This window comes from Narcine bancroftii, chromosome 1 (genome assembly GCF_036971445.1).
Source record: "Narcine bancroftii isolate sNarBan1 chromosome 1, sNarBan1.hap1, whole genome shotgun sequence".
In the NCBI taxonomy this organism is placed as follows: domain Eukaryota; kingdom Metazoa; phylum Chordata; class Chondrichthyes; order Torpediniformes; family Narcinidae; genus Narcine; species Narcine bancroftii.
Window position 1 is genome coordinate 420,582,317 of NC_091469.1, and position 15,272 is coordinate 420,597,588.

Consider the following 15,272-nt stretch of genomic DNA (forward strand, 5'->3'; position numbering starts at 1 on the left):
TTCAGCTAGCTGCCTCCCCAAAAAAAAGTGTTTAAAGTCTTAGATACTTTTAGAGGGCATAGCCTCTCAGAGAAAAATGACAGCACCAACTAGATCAGTGATCTGTGACTGGCTCTGATGTAAGTAGTGTAGATGGAGGATGTTTCAGTTAGGAGTGTTGGTCTGTGGCCACGAATGAGGTCCTGGGGTGGTATGTTGCCTCTGCAGTGCCAAGCTGTCTCAGAAGAAATTGGAAGGTAGTGCAGTTAAATGCATGGTGAAGGAACCAATGCAAACTAGGATGGCAGGTGTTGGGAACCAGAGCAGAAGATCAACAAGTGGAGAATAAGGGGGAAATATAGAGAATAAGTCAAATACACCTGATAGGAAGGACCAGCAGGGCCAAGATAATGAGTGTATTGGTGTGTTTATTTCAATGCTGGAATGAGCGCAGTTAAGACAAGGGAATATAGATCGTGGTTTAATGCGTAGAACTATGATGTCTATGTTACAGAGATAGGGTTTAGTGAGAGGCAGGACTGGCAGCTCAATGTTCCAGACAGGATGGAGAAGAATGTAAAAGATCAAGGCAAATGTCGCAGCTGCACTCAGGACCCACTAAGGCAATATAATTAGAACTCAGAAATGAGAAACATGCTTTTTGTTACGATGGAGTTGTACATTAGGCCAATAGCCAGCAGGAGACAAAAGAGTATGTAGTCAGATTATGGAAAGATGAAAAAAAAACAACAGGGTGACTTCAATTACCCCAATGTTGACTGGAACTTCTTCTGTTTAAGAGGCTTAGATGGGGCAGAATTTGTTAGGTGTATCCAAGAGTGTTTCAGTATGGTAAATACAGTCTGAAGATAGTGAAACAAAAGTCTGCAGGTGCTGTGATTTAGTAAAAACACATAGAAATGTGCTGGAGGAACTCAGCTGGTCTCTTAGCATGTTTAAAAGTAAAGATATATTACCAACATTTCAGGCCTGAACCCTTCTTCAAGGAGTAAGCAAAGAACGGAAAGGCATCAGACTGGAAGGGGGAGGAGTCCTGACCAACAAAAGATGTTAATTGGATATGTTAAAAGGAGAGGTGAGAATTGATTTTCGCTCAGTGAGACAGAGGGAATTGAAACAACACTCATATTCTGTCTGGGGGCCCTCCAACCAGATGGCATTAATATTGACTTCTCCAGATTCCATTTAAACCCCTTCCCGCTGTTGCTTTTCTTCCAGCTATATCTCTCACTGCGTGTTGTTATGCTGGGCCACCGCATAAAAATTTTTAACTCAACCGTTTATGGAGCAGGCCTAAAAGACTGCTCCAGCGCTGTTTTTATATGCCTCAGTACGTCATTCAGAGCCGCTGTAGGTGGATCGACTGTTACGTGGCAGAGCAATGGCTGTCTCCCCTACCCATAATCCCCCATGCAGCTGGAACCACTCTGCGTTTTCCATAACAGTTTCAGCTGCGTGAGGGATTATGGGTAGGGAAGACGGCAATTGCTGGGCCGCTTCGGCCTTTGGGGTCTCTTGTCAGCGCAAGCAGCTCAATATACAGAAGAGCAATAGCCTACCATAATTCCCATTGCAGTTGGAACCATTCTGGGAAATGCAGAGTGGTTCCAGCTCCGTGTGGGAAGATGTCCATTGCTCTGCCGCGTATTTATGCCAGGCGGTGCCATGGCAACAGTCACCCTCCCTATAGCTGCTCTGGAGGACGCACCGAGGCACCGCTTCGCATAAAAACAACATTGGAGTAGCCTTTTAGGCCTGCTCCATAAACAGTTAAGTTTAAATGTTTTATCTGTGTTTGAATCTGGCCTCAAAACAGAAGCCTGGCATAAAAACACCCTGAGTGTTCCGATGTGAGGGCTCAGAACCTCCGCCTTTACGTTGGGATCTTTTGCTTTATAAAAGGCTCTCTCTCTCTCTCTCTCTCTCTCTTCCCCCCCCCATGCCCCCCCCATCTTTTCTCTCTCATCTCCTTTCACGGTGCCCACCTCTTCTCTCATCCAATTAACACCTTTTGTTGGTCTGGACTCCTCCTCCTGTCGGTCTTTATTCTGTTCTTTGATTATTCTTTGAAGAAGGGCTCAGGCCTAAAACATCAGTAGTGCCATCAACAAATTTGAAGATGGCATTTGAATTCTGCCGAGCAACATAAGTGATTGGGGATTCATTTTTGGCAACACTAATCATTGTTCCTTAAATATGAAGATACTGTATTTGATCCCTTTTTCCTAAAAATTCACCTCAAAAACCATCCCGGGTTCTATATGCCTTTAAATATGGTAGATAAGGCTTAACCTCAGTGGAACTTCCTGAGTTCCTCCAGCATTTCTGTGTGTTTTTACAGTATGAAGATAGTCCAACCAGGGGAAGGGCCATCCTAGACCTTACTTTCGGAAATTAGATTAGCCAGAATCAAAACTTACTGTCACGAACATGTGTCATGAAATTTGTTGTTTTGTGGCAGTATTAATGTGCATTACGGGTGCAAATTGCTATAAATTACACTTCTGTAAATACATTGTATTTAAAAAAATAAACTGGTGTAAAAGCAGAGAAAAAAAGTGGAATAGTGTCTGTGGTTCGTTGACAATTCAGAAATCTGATGGCGGAGGGTTGTTTTTGTGTCATTGGGTATTCATCTTCAGGCTCCTCTGCTTCCTTTCCTGATGGTATCAGTGAGAATAGGACATGGCCTGGGAGGTGAAGGTCCCTGATGATAGGGGCTGTTTATTTCAGACACTGCCTCTTATAGATGTCCTTAATGTAGTGAAGACTAATGCATGTGGTGGCGCTGGCAAACTTCACAAATCTCTGTAGCCTTTTTCTGTCCTGCATATTGGCATCACATACCAGACAGTGATGCAACCAGTCAGAATGCCATCACAGTACACCTGTAAAAATTTGCAAGTCTTTGGTGAGGTACCAAATCTACTAACGAAGTATAGCTGCTGGTGGGCCTTCTTCATGATTGCATTGACGTGAAAGATGCAGGATAGATCTACAAAGATGTTGATACTAAGGACTTTGAACTTCTTTTCCCTTTCCTCTGCTGACCTCCTTGTGGAGGACTGGTTAATGTTCTCCTGGTTTTCTTTTTCCTGAAATCTACAATCATTTCCTTAGTTTTGATCAGTTGAGTGCAAAGTTGTCATTGTGATACCACTCAACTAGTTGATCTATCATACTCCTTTATGCCTGTGATTCTGCTGTCAACTGTAGTGCCATGAACAAATTTGAAGATGGCATTTGAATTCTGCCTAGCCACATAAGTGACTGGGGTTTCATTTTTGGCAACAGTAATCACTGTTCCTTAAATATGAAGATACTGTATTTGATACATATAGGACCACCCCCCCTCCCTTTTTCCTAAAAATTCACCTCAAAAACCATCCCGGGTTCTATATGCCTTCAAATATGGTAGATAAGGCTTAAGTCTGGACCTCAGTGGAACGTGCTAAATTTAAGAAGACAAATGACATTATTAGGCAGAAGCTGGGAAAGCAGAATCTACTCAAATTTGTAAAAGCATGGGGTTATTGGGGACAGTCAACATGGCTCTGTGAGGGGCATACCATGTCTCATGGAGTTGATTTAGATTTTTGAGCTGACAGATATGATTGTAAAGAGTAGGACAGTGAATGTAATCTACGTGACTTTGAGGCATTTCACAAGAAGATTAAGACATCAGATCTATAGTGACTTAGTAGATTGGATTCAGAATTGGTTTGGCCATAGAAGATAGACAGTAGTAGTAGGAGGGTGTTAATTTGACTGGTGTAATTGACTAATGTAACTGCCAGAATCCGTGCTTGGGCTTCTGTATATGATTTGGTTAAAAGCAGATTTAATGGTGGAAAATTAAGGAAAATGAACATTAGGCTAATTCTCCCAATAGTAGTCCTCTGATATGAGAAGAAGCAATTCTTGAATACAATTAAATACTTAAACAATCTGAATCTAGTAGGAGGAATCAGTTTTAAGGGAAGACAGAGATGATAGTTTGGAAGAGATTTGGTGTCTGGAGCCATGAAAACTGTTGTCCTGACTGCCAGTGATAGTTGAAGAACGACATGTTTGTATAAAGGCCAGTTCTTGCAGGGTATTATGGGACTGTCTGAATCATCCTTAAATTCAGTGGCATGCATTTCTGAATCAGGTCTTCCACCTACACCATTAATAACTTCTCCATTTTGTTAATGGCCCCTTATCATTGCTTAGTTAAAATTGTGCTCTTCAAACTTGCAGATCCTCTTACAGCCTCACGTATTCTCTCTGCATCCTTTAAAATCGTTGACATGGTGGGAATGCAACAACTGTAGACTGCATGCATGTCGTTGACCTTTCTACTTTGGTCATGTTGGTTAATGGCTTTCATTTTTACCTCCAAGGTTTACCTCTCGGTCTCTTAGCAGCTCTATCAGCAAGGGATCTGTTTTTTTCTCTCGCTTTGCACGTTTCTAGTGCGCCTACAGCATAGTGACTGCGGACATGGCCCTATACAGCATAGCGCTATGTTGCCCAAGCGCAGACGCATATTTCTTTTTGAAATTTCGGTTGTATGTGTGGTGGTCGTAACTTGCAAAATTCTGAAGTTGAGGACTACCTGTACATTTTAACTAATAGGATTAGATCCATTGAAAATTTTCACTTGTGATTTGAAATTGAAAGCAAACATGTGCTTCAGCATCAGTAGGTTGCTGCTATATAATTCAGATTTGTGGCTGAAGTGTTTTATATACATCTAGAGCCTTAACTGTACTCATTATATGATTTATAATTAAACCAATGAATGTTCCATCAAATTGCCTGTAGAGGGAGACAAAGTTCAGTGAGATGGTGTAAGATATTTTAGATTTTAAAAATGCCCAAAAAAGGAAACTATCTTCTTTAGTTAATGTGAGATTTGCAACAAACTTGTTACAGCGCAGAGCAGTGCTAAATCACAAATCCTATTTTCTTTAACTGCTGTTACAGTATGAAAGCAGAAATATGTGTGTACATTATTTTAATAAGTACTTCATTCCCATTTTTTTTATTGTTGCTGCATGGATTATTCACCTAAAAGGACATTTCTTGACCACCAACCAGTCTTATTCCACATTTGATCCAATCAAATTTCTGCTATTTCCATAGCATTGAAACAGCCATAATCAACATTAACAGTGATATTCCCTGTGTCTTTTGTGCCTCAATTTGTCAATAGCCTTTGAATTCATTAGTTACTGTGCCCTTCACCTACCTTTCTGTTGTCTGGCCAATACTGTTCTTGCTTTGAGATAATATTAACTATCCCCTCATGGCTCCCACCATGATTTCAGATGTCCAGTAGGATGTCACCTTTGTTGCCTCCTCTTCCTGATCCATGTTTAGCCTCTCTGTAGCAACATCTAAAGAGATGGCATTATTTCAACATTTACATTCATGATCTCTTGCTCTGCTTCTCACATCTTTTGGTGAAATTTTCATTAGAATTTGTATCGTCTTCCTGGTAATTTGACATGGTTGGGTGGAATAGATAATCTAATCTATATTTTTCACATGTTAATCGACAGTGTATTGTAATGCAAAATAGCAGTGCTGTCATGGTGCCCTTGCTTGATACTAATTGATCGTTTTTATTGCTGTCTTATACCCTGTAAATTGTGCTCTTTACTCAACCACTTGTGTTAGTGATAATCTGTCAGTCTGTATGCAGAAGAATTCTCTGGCTGTATGAGGTATTTGGGACATAAAGTTAAAATTAAATTCAGATATTCATTATGTTATCCTCAAAAAAAAACAGTACATGATAGTACAAACTGCCCTTAAATCCTTCTGGGCTTATTAATTCCCTGAAACTGTTAATCCTCGTGCAATGTTAAATTCAAGTTTATTATCATCCGATTGCACAAATACAACTTGATGAAACAGTGTTCTCCGGTCCTCAGTGCAAAACATGCAGGCACACAACCAGACATGACACACGTACAGACAAACAATACATACGCAGACAAATATACACACGCAAAAATAAATAATTACACATTGTTTAATGAATGTTACAGTCTCAGATGGTTAGTGTGAGCAGTTCATTTGGTCTTTCAGCATTCTCACTGTGCGTGGGAAGTTGTTTCTCAGCCTGATGGTGTTGGCCCTGATACTACTGTATGTCTTTCCTGAGGGGAGTAGTTGAATGATGTGTGTAGGTTGGTAGGGGTCCTCAATGATTTTGCACACACTCTTCAGACAAAGATGCCGGTAAATCACGTCGCTGGGGGTGGGTGGGCGAGGGGGCAGGGAGACACCAGTGATCTTATGTTCCTGTAAATTGACCTCTGATCCAATTCTCTACAGCAACCATATCACACTGTGATGCAGCCAGCCAGGACTTGTAAAAGGTTGATGTGATGGTGGCAGGTCGCCTTGCCCACTTCAGTCTTTTCTGGATGTGCACTCACTATTGTGTCTTCCTAACATGTGAGGAGATGTGTGTCCATGATAGGTCACTTGTTAAGTGGACTCTAAGGAACTTTCTACTCTCTACTCACCAGTTTTGAGTTGAAGAATTGTAAAAAGTACAGATCATTTTTGTTTGGAATAAAATAGATGGGTCATATCAGGGGGGGGTTATGATGTTTTCAGTTTTCAAAGAACTATAATGGGTGTGAAATAATGATAAAATAAACAATTTGGAAATAAATCTGACATACCAAATTTAACGCAATATGCTTTTATGAACATTTTAATTACTGGACTTTACTACCTAAAATTGGATTTGTTTTATTTAAGTTCCTATTTTGTAATAGGAAAATAATATTTTCCATCCTGTTTTGTGGTGCTAATTCTCTTGCTTTCTCTTGCTCTTGTACTCTTTCGCTCGCTCTTAGTCCCTCTTTTGACAATTGCCATGTTGGAAAAATTGTAAAAAGTTTCTATTAGATAGAAATATAAGGTAGTAAAGTGCAAACGTTTCTTTTTCTGCATTGATGTGTATTCAGTGAATTGCAATTTTTAAACCTGTGAGAGAGAAAAATAAACAGCTCCTTCAATAATAAATGGGCAATTTCATTTGAAATTTGCAAGTATCGTTTTGTATCAAAATGCATAAACTACGTACATTTAAAGAGAATAAATATAGAATACAACACAATATTCGTTTATAATTCCAATATGGTCTGTCCATATATCTAATGGAGAAATGTCTGGATATTGTTTAAATCATTATCAATGTTATCCTTGAAAAAATAATTATTTGTTGTTTTTATGCTCTTCCAAAAATGTTATGAAGTAATAAAGTTCAATGATAAGCATGGATTACTCATATCATTGCAGACATTGTTGGGACATAGCATTATTCGTGTGTTCTATAACATAATATTTTGCAAATATGAAAATTGGCTCACTAAACATTTGATTAAGATTTAGTATAATCACAAAGTGACAGTTTATGTTACATTTTACTTCTATGTTGAGATCAGCGATTATCTGCTCCAAAAACAGAATTATAATTTGTAAACATGTAAAAATTATGTTGAGAATGTAGAGTTTTTTAGAACAGAAATTAAATTGCACACAAGATTCCGCTTCATATGACGCTTGATTTCTTTATGAACTATTTGGTAGGCAATTGATAGGCTTTCTGGTTCTTCAGAGAAGAGTAATAGATTTCACAGAATCACAAAAAAAGTTTTCTAGTGGAGAAACTAATGTTTTTGATAAAAGTCCTTGCTGTGGATAGGATGATCTTCAAGTGAAATCAAAGGAGATTGTCTGCTTCTTGTCATTTAATGTTGGAAAAGATTAGCTTCAAGACTCTAAACATTGTTCAGTAAGATGTGTGGCAAGAAAAGCTAGAGGAGGAGGATTGTGGCCAAACATTATGGGAAAAATTCCAGGCTGAAAGTGTGTAAATGAGGTAGCTTGCTCTTGTCAAGACCTCACAGGTAAGTAGTATGAAATGCTTTTAACATTGAAGATACTTTTATTTTGGTTGACTGTGGTGGCTGTAAATGTGGAAACAATTTCCTCACTAATTTGGGACAATTGGTATGTTTTCCTCAATCAGAACGGAAATAATAAAATTTGAAAACGTTTAGAAGCACCCACCACTTAGTTCGGTTGCACCTGGTGTTCCTAATTACATTTGTTTCGATCATCACTCAAAACTTGGAGGCTAAATAGCCACCATCAATACTTATGAATGTATATTGGGTATTAACTTGTAAAACAAAATTATGGGAATTGTGTGATATTGTTAAATCCAAGGTGATGACATTTTTGATTATTTGAAAAGTTGGCTTTGTTATAATTTCAAGATCAGAAACCATTTTGGCCACACAATTTGGTTTGTGCCAATTTTAAATACTGCAATTTTGCCTGTAAGCTTTGTATTTTTTTTGTTCTAGTGGTTAACTTTAACCAACAATTCTTTGCTGAAAGAGAAACTTCAATAAAACTTAAGTTTGGATGGCAGAGACTGCCGGAGCATTTTCAGTGTTTATCTGATAAGAAAGCTTTCTGCTTAGTACCATAAAATTATCAAAGAGAGGCATCTGTTCGATGCAAAAGGTTGGTTGATTTATTTTTTTTATCTTAAAAGTAAACTTAGCCAAAGTAGACTTTTCATTTATACATTTGCCCTTGAGGCAAGAATAACGCCCCATAAAGTTTGCTATTTCTTACCACAATACTGCAATGGCTGCAGCCAATTTTACTTATTCCAGTCCTCTTGGGTCTGGAATGTCTTGCCTGGCAGCCTTTTAACTAGGTCAACAGATTTCAAATGTTAAATTTAGTAGCTGGATACAAAAATTAATTGTTAACAGAATCATTATTACCAACATTAAAATATTTGGCCCTAGTAATGTCTCCAAGGAAATGACTACAAGTTTCCTGAGAAGTAAATGACATTAAATACATGGTTATACATTCATAAATGTAAGAGGGTTACATTGTTGTTTAAAACCAAAATGCTTTTAAACTTTTCGAAGTATGGATGAAAGTCAATAAGTTGTACATATTCATAAATTTCTGGAGTATTCCATCATTTTGCCTCAATATAAATGACCCTCTCTAAACGTAATTTAATTTTTGAGGGATATTGCTACAAATGATCTCACAATATTAAAATATAAATTTGTCTTCCCTTGGTTTTATGTTTCAGTGATTTCAGAATCATTTTTCGCTGGAGCAAGCTGGTACTTCATAAAAATGTCACCAATCAAATTCTACATTAAGCACCTACCCATTCTGCCCTAGGCTGTTGAAATAAATTCAGACCAGGTGTTCCTCTCATAATGCAACTCTCTGATGTGTTCTGATAATGAGCTTGAAAACGGAAACTGTCATTTTTCAAGTGGCTTGAAGAATGTAATTAGAGCAGTTTTAAAAGTGCCATGGGACAATATTCCATCAACAAAGCATTAGTTTCATGCACATGCATATTTTACTCAGAACAATGTTTTCCAAAACACAAGGTTGTCTGTTTTTGTGGTTGTTTTCATTATTGGCTAGATAACCAAAACTAGATCATAGAAAAGAATCCATTGACAAGCCAAAGCAAAAAAAAAATGCTGTTCTTTGCAGTTTGATAAGCATTTGTGGCTTTGTAGGTTTGATGATCTTTGCTGTTTCAACATCAGTTCTCTCACCAGTGGTGAGATTTATTCATTCATACTTTGACTGCAATTAGCAAGATATCATTAGTCATAAATTTCTTCTGGGCATCATGTGGTTATGAAAAGTGCCTTACAAAACCTTTTTATTTGCATGTCAATTTCCTGATCAAAAATGTTTTCATGTTAAGGACAACACTGATTAAAGAAAGGACTGAAACTGACTTGTCCGTTTGATTAGCTGCCTTATTGATTAGTTGCAGAGGGTCATTGCTGGGCGCTAAGAGCAAATTAATGACGGATCACATCTCTGCTTAACTACAGGTTATTGATAAAGCTAGTTAAAATAGAAAGCTGCATAAGCAGAACTAAGAACTAAGGAAAATATGGATAGTTGATTCATAACCTCTTGCCATTGATAGTGGTTTTATAATGTAGGCAGCATATTTATTTATTTCAAAAGTGATAACACAGATCAAACAATAGTTATTGTAGAAATAAAGTACAAATACATCGGAAGAGCATTGATCACTTTTTGTTTTTTAAAAAAAAGCTTTGTTTGGGATGCAACCTTAGAGATGAGTACTTTATTTGTTCTTCACGATTAATATTTGTATCCGTTCTAATTGTTTTCTACAGTTATTTTCCTATACATTAAACTGAATTTTTTTTCAGGGTTCAAAATTATTTTGATTTCATCCTTTAAAAATCTTAACATTTGTTTCAAAATTATTCAACAAGAAATAATTTTATATTGATCAAACAATTTTAAGAAGTTTGGGATAATAGTGTATTTTAAATGTGTACAGTGAAACACCCTTGGGACTGAAAATGTGTTGACTTCGAGAATTTCTGGACTGTTGGATGTTACACTGATTTAAAACGCAAGTGGACTTTTATTTCATGATATGTACAGTAATATAAATTTTCCACTGAACTTGGTGAGATTAGAAGGAGCAGTTCAGAATATTACTCATGTTGGTATAGATAGGGGAAGATCCAGGACCTTTTTTTCTGGGGTGACAGTGGAGGACATCGTGGAGGACATCTATACAAGGTGAGAGACAGAAAATTTCTAGAAGATGTCAGGGGTAAGTTTTTATAAAATGAGTAGCAGGTGCCTGGAATTCATGGCCAGGGGTGGTGGTGGAGGCTGGTATAATCAGGACATTTAAGACTCTTAGACAGGCACATAGATGCAAGAAAAATAGAGGATATAATGTGAAGTAGGGAAGGTTTATATTGTTGAGTAGGTTTATACAGGTTGGCACATCATGGGCCGAACAGCCTGTACTGTGCTGTAATGTTCTATGTTGTTTCTGCCTCAGGGTACATACCTTGTTACTGCCTTAGTTCCTGGCTCATTTTCTAGACTAATGAGGGAGTAATATGTCAAATCATCAAGAGGGTGCAGAGAAGATTTACTAAAATGTGGCCTGGATTTCAGAATCTAGATTACAAAGGAAGTTTGAGTCGATTAGGTCTTTATTCATTGGTTGAGGGGAGGATTTGATAGAGGTATTTAAAATTTTGAGGGGGTAGATAGAGTAAATGTGAATAGCCTCTTTCCCTTGAGGGTAGGTGAGATTCAAACAAGAGATCACGAGTTAAGAGTTAGGGGGAAAAGTTTAGAAGTAACATGAGAGGGAACTTTTTCACTCAGAGTGGTCGCTGAGTGGAATGACCATCTGGAAGAGGTGGTCGCAACAAAGTCAATTTTGTCATTTAAGGAAAAGTTGGATAGGTATATGGATGAGAAGGGATTGGAGGGTTATGGGCAGAGTGCAGGTAGGTGGGACTAGAGGAGATCACTTAGATCGGTACAGACTTGAGGGACCAAGATGGCTTGTTTCCGTACTGTAATTGTTATATGGTTATAAATTATCAAAGTTTTACAGTAGTAAGCTCTTACCGCTGAAGCAATGAAGTTGAATAACACCGATGCCAACCATTGAACAAGGCTGTTAGTGATGGCAGTGTTGGATCCTTGTTATCTGTGGAAAGAGTAGAACTGTTATCATTGATAGTATTATCTGTCTTTAATGTAATAGCTTCAAGCATATGGGCCTTCTATCCAGAAGTGCTATTTTCTTGTATATGACAGATACTTGTCAGAAGGGATTCCTCATTAATTATAGTTTCACTTTTTCCCAGTCATGTGTGAAGTGCCGATTTACACCTATTCCAATTCTTAAACGAAAAAAGTTGTTAAACTGCATAGAAACCAGCGATTATATACTTGTGATAGTGTACAGATGTGATCCTATAATGTAACAGTTCTAATTGTTGTGGTTGTTTTACCCCCTTTGTTATAAAATTCCACAGACCTTGACAAGCTATCATGCCATGCCCAAATATACACTTTGTGTGGTGGCCCACAACACGTAATATATGTGTGAAATCACCAATAGGTGTTTCCTTTGGCGGGGTGGGGGTGGGGGGGAGCTGTAGGGAAATGCAATGAAACATTGCAATCAAGAAACATTAAACAAAAACTTGCATTTTATGGCCCATCAAAAAGTGGGAATTCCCTGTTAGAAATGCCAACATAAGCTTGACCACCCTTACAAGCTACATCACTCATTGTTCGCAATACAAGTATTTTCCTGTTCATCTCATCAATTAGATCATGAGTTACCAATTTCTTTGCACGTGTCTTTGCCACATATCTAGTCATATGCTTGGTAAATAAATAATTATCAGTCTCATTTAAAGTGATCTTGCATCAGCTGCAATTTATGGGATAATGTTCCAAACTTTTAGCACCTTTGTTTTGTAACATTTGTTATGATCCTTGATAGGCAAAATCTTAACTTTTAAGGTATCTCCCCTAGTCCTGGATTCTCTGAGCTGCAGACATGCCTATTTACCTTATCAGCTTCAATTAATATCTTTAAAAACTTTGATCAAATACTCCCTTAAACTTCTATATTCCTTAAAATGTAACTCAAGTTTGTGAAATGAGTTGTAATTAAGTCCTTGCAGTTCAGATGTTATTCTTAAGCACAACATATTGTAGTAAATTAGAATGACTAAAGCTGAACTAAAGCTATTCTAGGCGTTTCTGATATTTGTATGCCTGGACATCCTGCACTCTTCACATTACAAAGAATGTTCAAATTTGATTTAAAATTTTTCTGATTGTTGATGTAAAAAAAAATCTGATTGCCTTAAATTTAAAAAACTTAATTGAGTGCAGAAGCAACGTAGTAAATGATAGTGCATTTCTCTGCTTTGATCCTACAAAATAAAGCAGTGATCAACTGAAAATGAGAGAGGGCAAGGAAGTTGCCAATTCAGTGCCTGTTTATCAGTTGCAAAATGATTATTTCCATTGTAAATCCTGTGGGATGAAGAATATGTATGAAAGCTCTGTGTTTATGCAAAGTGCTTGGGAAAGGCATCAGAAAAGAGATCTAGGTACTACAAGACTTGCACCACTAGGTTCAGGATTCTTTTTCCTGAAGGCCAGACAGAATTTCTACTTATCGGTAGTGCAAACTTATCAGTTGCTGCCCCTCCACTATCAGACTCTGAAACAAGAAACTCAATCAGAGACTCATTTAAGGATTCTTACTTTGCACATTATTTGTTATTGAATATTTATTTTCTGTAGTGCACAGTTCATTTGCAATTCTTTCTTTGCATTTCTCTCTTTTGTATATGTATCTTTTCTTGATTAGTTTTTTTTTACACTAATGTTACGAGCCCAGAGGACCCCAAAACCCAGCAGCAATAGAAATTAACCAAGACAAATGGTTACTTAAACAAAAGTAGTTTTTAATTTTCTTTAAACATTAAAAAAAGATTAAACTTTAACTTATTACTATTCCCTTAACTTAGCCCCTTTCTAATTCTAAGCACACATCTATGTAATGTGTATAAGTTCAGAAAAGTTCTTTGATTCACAGTCCAATCTCACTTCTCACTCCATGTTCACCAGTATCAGGCAATTCTTATACTGTGCACAGAATTTAACATTTATGAATTTTTACCAAGTTTTGGTGTTTAAAAGTGATCGGTTACCACTCAGGAAGGTTCTTGTTGGTTTCAGAGAGAGAGAGAGTCGTTGCTCATTGGACACACATAAACTGATTCCCTCCGATCAGCCACCTCAGTGTCTTGCCGAAGAAACTTGCCCCGTCAGGGTTTTGCAAATGATAACCTCTTCTTCTGCGGGTCACCAGAGTTCCTTTTTGTTTCCCTTACTGGGAAGTGTTTCCTGAAACACTCTAGCCAGCCATTTCCTCATGTATGGACCACATGGGTCATTTCAATAGGCTGACTTCAAAACTCACAATCCTTCTTCAAAATGGGGTTTTAAACAAGCTGCCAGCTTGCCATGCTGCAGAAATCAGTTTGTGTGTGCTCTCTCTCTCTCTTTTCTTGCAAATCCACATGACCTTAGAGCAGCAAACTTCATCCAGACAGATTGCGGCACCATTCATATGTTGCTTTCAAAACAATAATCCATTACTCCACAGCATGTCCAATTAACACCTACTCGTGAAGTCCTTCAGCAAAGCAGTTTCCATTGTCTGTGCAAGGGCACTGGGCCAGAGTGTCTGGTTTGAGCAGAGCTCTTGGATTTTATATGAGATCTGTTTTGTGAACTGTTTGTTTGTGTCTTGCACTAAAACCCTCAGTCTAACTCTTCCAGAAACATAACTATACATAATATAAAATCTGATATAATCTATCATTGCTACCAATAAGTAGCAATTCTATGTGGCCCACAGGAAAAAGAATCTCAGGGTTGTACATGATGTCATGTGTTTGTACTCCGACAATAAATCTGAACTTTGAATTATTCTTTGATTGGAAATCATGTGTAAACCATTTAAATAAGAAGCTCATTTAGTTTTGATGGTAATGAAATTAAATTTAAGAACTTGGTACTATGTGAATAGGCTTATATTAATATCCCATGCAAATTCAGTTAACCATTTCAAGACAAAAAAAAATTGAGGATGTGTTTGTGCAGGGGCCATGCTAATCTTCTCTGTATCGTTCCAATTTTAGTATATGTGCTGGCGAAGCGAGCACTGAGGATGTGTTTGTGATGGACTATTTACTCCAATTTTAAAAAAAATATTGGAACTGAACAATGCGCTGATTTTGAGGCTCTGTTTGCTGTTTTAACCTCCATCCCTCCACCCATAGGGGGCTTTGGCGTAGATAGTCACACAATTTTTATTTTTATTTCACTCACATTGCCTTACTGTGCTTCTTCCTTAGCCATTTGCGCTGATTCCTCCATGCCTTTGTTATCTTGAGACCACCAAAGCATTTGTTCTTGGCTTCTCTCAAGTTGTAGCAAATATAAACCTGTGTCAATCAAAAGCCTGCTTCTCCTGTCCCATCTCAGGATTTTTTGTTATTCAACACCCTTACTGATATAAATTGGTTCCAGCTCAAGCAACAATTTAATTTTTTAAAACTCTGATCTTTGTTTACAACTTTTCCAGGTTTACAGTTTCTGCATTCCAATTCATACATCTTCAACATCTCTCAGTTAATCACTCCTTTGTTGGTGGCCTTGCAGTCAGTTGTCAAGGCATTAAGTTCTGAGATTCCACTTCAAAAGGTCCCCCATCTAAGTTATGCTTCAAAACCTAACTCTGTCAAATTTTGATAAAGTTTGTCCAAAATATCTTGGAATGTTTTCCTGTATTAAAGACC

General features: G+C 37.6%; 1 protein-coding gene and 1 pseudogene across 4 annotated transcripts in view; one reads left to right on the forward strand and one right to left on the reverse strand.

Annotated features, from left to right (window-relative positions):
• The window catches only part of LOC138751600 (juxtaposed with another zinc finger protein 1), a 228,436-nt gene that overhangs the window by 40,146 nt on the left and 173,018 nt on the right, over positions 1–15,272 (forward strand). The gene's annotated exons all lie outside the window — the stretch shown is intronic.
• LOC138752145 (U6 spliceosomal RNA) lies at positions 14,548–14,636 on the reverse strand (annotated as a pseudogene).